This window comes from Octopus bimaculoides, chromosome 4 (genome assembly GCF_001194135.2).
Source record: "Octopus bimaculoides isolate UCB-OBI-ISO-001 chromosome 4, ASM119413v2, whole genome shotgun sequence".
Lineage (NCBI taxonomy): Eukaryota > Metazoa > Mollusca > Cephalopoda > Octopoda > Octopodidae > Octopus > Octopus bimaculoides.
The window spans coordinates 51,100,075-51,106,835 of NC_068984.1; the positions used below are offsets into that span (position 1 = coordinate 51,100,075).

Genomic DNA, 6,761 nt, shown 5'->3' on the forward strand with positions numbered 1-6,761 from the left:
GGAATTCATTATTCAAAATGTCCTTTAATTTCTTTTTTTCTCTCCTTGTTTCTTTCTGTGTTCCTTTCTGTGGAAGAGCGTAGGCTCGAAACGTTAAAGGCTTTTTCACTTCCCGAGCGTTAAACTAATACATCTGTTTGTTGTCTACACCACCTGTTTTCGTTTCCCGGCGGTGCGTTGAACTCTTCAGCAAGATACTATATTTCATGTTGCTCCACTCAGTTGGTAAACATGAGTTGTACTTGCATTTCAAAGGGCCAGCCTTTTCTGTGTCTCGCTAAAAGTCCCTGTGAACTACGTTTACAGTACGCGACATTGTGGAATAGTCAGCCATTTACAAGTTAATTTCACGAAGAAGCTGTTCCGTTGATAGTATCAACTGGATCACTTAACGTCATAACCGATTAAGGGGCAAAACGTATAAACCGGGGTTCGTTGTAAGTCTACTCTAAACGAAAACTCCAGCGAGCTTCCACACAGTTTCAATCAATTAAATTTCACTCACAAGGCACCAGCTAATCCGAGAATATTGCTGAAAACACTTTCTTGAACCCTAAACCCCGTCGTTGTGAAGCAACTTCTTAACTTACGATAAAAGAGTTCCAGGAATAATTATTCTGTTTTCTTGAAATTCTCCAAAAAAGTTCATTATTCTGTGTCCCTTTTTAAAAACGGTTGGGTATAATTTGACTGCTACTTCTGACGGGCTGAGTGACCTGCTACGAGTCCCTTCTTAACTTGGTTAATTCTCCTGAAGAAAAATGTGTTGATTTTAGAAATATCTTCGAGCTAAATCTTATCGTTTCTTATTGATCTTTGTAGATTGTAAAGAAGACTGTAGATATACAAGATAAATATACTGGAATGAAGAAAGTAGATAATCACTAAATAATATGTCATGCGCTCTATCAATATCAGATCACAATATCGAAAAATACTTAGCTTTCTTAGATATATACAGAACAGAGGAAGATATGTATATCTTACACTCTCACGTATCCAAGCTTGAAAACCATTTCACACCATGCATGCATTGAAACTGACACATACTTATATATATTCTAGTAACTATTCACATATATATATATTATTGAGAGTGTATTCATAATTTCTCTATTTATATATGTGTATATGTATAAATATTATATATGTAAATACACACACAGATATACGCATATTGGCTAGGCTTCACGAGCAAGCATTTACGGAGGGGTATGTCTACGTGTGTTCCATGTTTGCTGGTGCCAAACGAAACTACAAACAGGTACAACTGCAGAGGTTATATGAGAAGGTAAGCAAGATCAGGGCTGGTTGTAATTTCCTTCATTTTCCTTCGTTTTCCTCCCGTCTCTCTTGTCAGCAAGAATGGTACTACGGGCGTCTTCAAAGGCGACTCTTGCTCAGTGCACAATAAAACGCCAACCTTCACAGTCAGCGGCACGAATAGATTCACACATACACAGACACACACATACACGGTGACGACTTATACGAAACTCACACACGCCACATCATATTTCTTCCTATCAAGTCATTAATCTACTGTAAGAACTCTACTACCACTAATTAGAATTTTATTGGGACTATGACCAATATACGTGGGGGTATATTCAAACCAAGGTGGCGAGCTGGTGGAATTGTTCGAACGCCGGGCAAAATGTTTAGTGGCATTTCGCCTGCCTTCATGTTCTGAGTTCAAATTCCACCGGAGACAAGTTCGCTTTCCATCCTCATGATGTTGATGAAATAAGTACCAATTACACACTTGAGTCGATGAAATCGACAATCCTCCTGCCCCAAATTGCAGTCCCTTGTGCCTATAGAAAAAAGGATTATTATTATTATTATTATTATTATTATTAGTGATGCAAGAAATATTCTTCTAAATAATCTAGCCTGTAATTATTGTTTTGTGCGTATGTTTATGTGGTATATATATATATATATATATATATATATGTGTGTGTGTGTGTGTGTGTGTTTGTGTGTGTGCACATGTTTCTGTGCATGTATGTGTGGTGTAGATAAATGAATATGCGTGTTTGCATTCTATACATCCCATTCAAAGTACTTAAGTTTACCCGTTTCTCTGCCACGCCTACTTTGATGTACATAAATTGCAGAAATAAAGCTGTCGGTTGACAAAATCTTTATAGCGTCAGACAAACAACGACCTGAGTTTGAATCCCGCCGATTTAACATTGCTTCTTATTCTTCTGGGTCGATAAATGAAACACTAATCAAATATTGGCATCGACAGTTCTCTTCTATCACCCACTTCCTTTTTCTCTTACATCCTCTCTGAACTGACTACACTGTACTGTAAAATCATCGTATGAAACCACTTCCAGTGTCCCTTATCTCCAAGATATATATGTTTAAAGGAGATACAAACAGCCTCTTTTATATAGTCTGCTACAAAAACCCGCAAATAAACACAGAGAACATAGATTTGTCCGAGCACTGTACGGTAAAGACCAATGCGCAATAGTGATATGTTTAATCATGTTATGGGCGCGAACTGCATTCGTCATACTCATACTTTATTTTTCGTTTTACAACGTTTCTCTTAACGTACAAGTTACAATTCTGTTTAGAAAGCATCTGCTGCACTAGTAATTGCTCCTTAGACGTGTACTTTACTTATCAATCTTGAAAAGATGAAAGACAAGGTTGACCTTGGCGAAATTTGAATTTAGACCAAACAGAGCCGGAACAAGTACCACAGAGTGTTGTATCCGATGCCGAAATGATTCTGCCAATTCACTGCTACTACTGTTAGAATATACATCTTCCACGTAGTTTGAATTATCACGCGTCATCATCATCATTTTTCTTTCCTTATTTGTTCTTCATCCCACCTTCCCTTCCAGCTTCTTCTTTTCCTCATTATCTACGTCATTATTATAACATCAAGTTTAAACGATCTTATATACGTATCCCTAATATACGCTCTGAGATTCCTTATCCATCTTGTCTCTCAATCTTTGTAATTTCGTTTATTCTCATATCACAAAAATTCTTAATTTTTTCATCTCCTCAATTGTATCACTTCGTTATCTCGCTATTTCTGCATATCTTACTAATTTCCTCTCTCTCTCTCTCTCTCTCTCTCTCTCTCTCTCTCTCTCTCTCTCTCTCTCTCTCTAACACATACATATACATACACACACAGAAAGAAAGAAAAAGTCAAGGAAATTCAACTACCTACCTACACACACACATATATAGATAGATAGATACATAAATACATACATACATGCATACATATAAAGAAATATAGATATATATATTCACACATATGATATCTATTTACCTTTACATCTATCAGTCAATAAATCAATTTATCTATCTATCTATCTATCTATCTATCTATCTATCTATCTATCTATCTATCTATCTATCTATCTATTTATCTATCTATCTGACACATGATACTAATATGTCTAATGCAAAAAAGCTGCTGGCAACTGTCTGTAAATTTTAATAAGGGATTTGTCTCCAATTCCCATTTCACATCCCACTGTCTGCATCAATCAATCTTAATTGAATGACGTCACCGGAAGTCGATTCTCATTCTGTTTCTGAGAATGCTTTCCAATATCATTAGCTTTCCCTGTCGTTTACATTAATATCTTTATTTATTTGTTTATTTTCCTGTTTCTTTCACGTTTCTTTTTCTTTTTTGTTTTCTAAGTTTATAAGTATAAATAGATATACCTGAATGTGATTGCATGACCTTCATAGATATAAACACTCCTATACACACATCATAACATAATTACATATACATACACACATAAACTCTCGCATACACATATACATGTAAATATACATAGATACATACATAAACATGCATACATACAGAATTACATACATACATACATACATACACTGGAGCTGTAAAAATCTCTAAAACTTTCCAGAAGTTTATCATTTAAATATATATGAGCATGTCTAGATAACTATATGCATACATAAAATATGAGAATGTATACATAAAACATACAAACCTGCATACATACATACATATATATATACATACATACATACATACATACATACATACATACATACATACATACATACATACAAAAATACCCTGTTGTCGATGTTGAAATTCCAATGAAGGAGACTTGGATCTAGGTTAGAAACCGGTTCTTTCTCTATTGGCAGGAAAACTTGAAATAAACTGAATAATGACATACATACATACACACACACACACACACACACATACATACATACATACATACATACACACATACACACATACATACACACATACATACATGCATACATACATACTTGGTGATGAAGTGGTCAAACGCTTAGGGCATCACAAAATGAATTACGATAATTGTTCCGTGTATCGGCGCTACGAGTCCAAACCCAAACTTGGATATCTTTGTCTTTTATCCTCTTGCTTCGATAAAGTACTAAGCGGAAGTGAAACATTTGACAGAGTAGTTATATCGTTGTCCGTAGTGTCTTCCAGCATTTATTCCGATTGTTTTTGAAGGCGCGTGGTATAGTTATCGGGCTCACGATCGTCAGGTCGTGATTTCGTTTCATGGCGTCTCGTTGTGTCCTTGAGCAAGACGTTTTATCTGACGTTCCTTTAGTCCACTCAGCTGGCAATAATGAGTTTTACTGGCTTGGACGTACAATGGTTAGTTTCAAATGGGTTGTGGTGTAGTAATGGGCATGCTGTAATGTCTCCATTCACCAGAGTGTAAAAAATAAATAAAATAGTTTAGGCGGGGGTAAAAACTTTACTTCAACATCATTGGAGTCATTCATTCGGTTGTATAAATGAAACAGGAAAGACAATGTTATCAACTTTACCCCTCTCTAAACATATGAAACCTTCTGTTTAAAGTGTAAATAGTTCGTGTTCTTGTTGCTGTGGTTATCGTTGTCGTTGTTCTAATTGCTGTTGTGGTTGTTGTTGTGACTTGTTATCGTTATTAATTTTAGTTCAGTATGAATCTCAATGAATGGCGATCAAATTTTCTGGCGAGTAAATTGAAATTCTGACCTATGTTCACTGGATATAACTATAGGTTTTATACTCTTGAGTAATTTGATTGGAAATTCTATGACTTCTACCAGTGTACGGAAAACATAGATTTTTTGAAAGAGTGTACAGGAAATTAGATTGACTACAGAACACGCCTAAACTTTATTTTATCGATCCCATACAATCAGAACGGTAAAAGATAAAGTGGGCCTCGCCGAGATTCGAACACAGAACTGCACGATATTTTGTCCGTTGACTTATTGAATTTTTTATAATAATGATTTCTAACACAGACGTAATGTAGCACATTTTAGAGGAAAGAGAAGTAACTGATTAAATTGATCCCTAGGATTGATTGGGACGTTATTTTTCCTTGATCACGAAAGAATGAAAGGCAAAGTTGACCGTGGCATGTTTTGAACTCAGAACGTAAGAGTGTTACTGGTACAAGACCATAATTCATTTGTGAGTTACGGTAACTGACAGAATCAGTAAAGCCTCTGGCAAAATTCCTTCGGGTATTTAGTTATGAACGTTTACACTGTGTGTTCAAATCCTGCCGAGGTTGACTTTATAGCAATAAGAGACAGTGAAGCAGTGAAGTCGATTTCATCGACTAAAACATGCTCCAAATTTTATATATATCAGTTCTTGTTTTCCTTCTCCTCCTCCTCCTCCTCATCATCATCATCATCATCATCATCAACAGACCAATGTAGTGGCAGAAACAGTAGAGTGCAAAACTAGATATCTTACAGTCATAATACTTGAACCAATGTGGAAGCTCATTATCATTGCCTATTAGTAATAGTAGATGTAATAAAAGTAGTAGCATCATTCTCATTAAAATTAATTCCTTTATCGTCATCGTCATTATCAACATCATCTATGGCTCATAGAGAAACGATTATTATGGTTGTTGTTGTTCATGATGATGATGATAATGAGGGAGTAGAAAGCAGAGGACGCTGTTATTGTTGTTGATGCGGTTGTTATTATTATTATTATTATTATTATTATTATTATTATTATTATTATTATTATTATTATTATTATTATTTCTGAAGTCCAACTAATAAAAGCAATATATCATTCAGCCACACAACATTTGACACAGCTTAGGCGTAGTAATTAACAGGATAGCAAGTGAAATAGAAACTAAAATTAATTAACTAATTAGTCGGTCTAATTAAAATTAATGACCTAGGATGTGTATTATGGCGGAGATAGATCATTTATCACGCGGAGTATAGAGTACGTACAGTTGTGATGCTAGCCACAAATAGGCGAAAACGACACAGACACACAAACATACATACACTCTTACACTCTGAATTACATACACTCATTCATAACTGGCTCTCCGTCGGTTACGACGACGAGGGTTCCTGTTGAACTGATCGACGGAACAGCCTGCTCGTATTATTAACGTGCAAATGGCCGAGCACTCCACAGACATACTTACCCTTAATGTAGTCCTCAGGGAGATTCAGCGTGATACAGAATGTGACATGCTTTGGCCCTTTGAAATACAGATGCTACACATATATGTGAGCTGAATGGACTAGAGAGAAGTGAAATAAGTGTCTTACTCAAGTACACAACGCGCAGCTGGTTATCAAACTCACGGCCTTACAACCTTGAGGTGAATACCCTAACCACTTAGCCACGCGCCTTCACACATACACTTACATACATACATGCATACATACATACATACATACATACATACATACAT

The 6,761-nt window shown here is 35.8% G+C and overlaps 1 protein-coding gene and 1 long non-coding RNA gene across 2 annotated transcripts in view; one reads left to right on the forward strand and one right to left on the reverse strand.

Moving 5' to 3' along the window:
* The window catches only part of LOC106870191 (uncharacterized), a 405,419-nt gene that overhangs the window by 372,264 nt on the left and 26,394 nt on the right, over nucleotides 1-6,761 (forward strand). The gene's annotated exons all lie outside the window — the stretch shown is intronic.
* The window catches only part of LOC106870195 (uncharacterized), a 35,217-nt gene continuing 29,069 nt past the window's right edge, over nucleotides 614-6,761 (reverse strand). The window contains exon 3 of the long non-coding RNA XR_001409493.1: nucleotides 614-751. This is a non-coding gene — a long non-coding RNA (uncharacterized LOC106870195). The remainder of the gene's footprint in view (nucleotides 752-6,761) is intronic.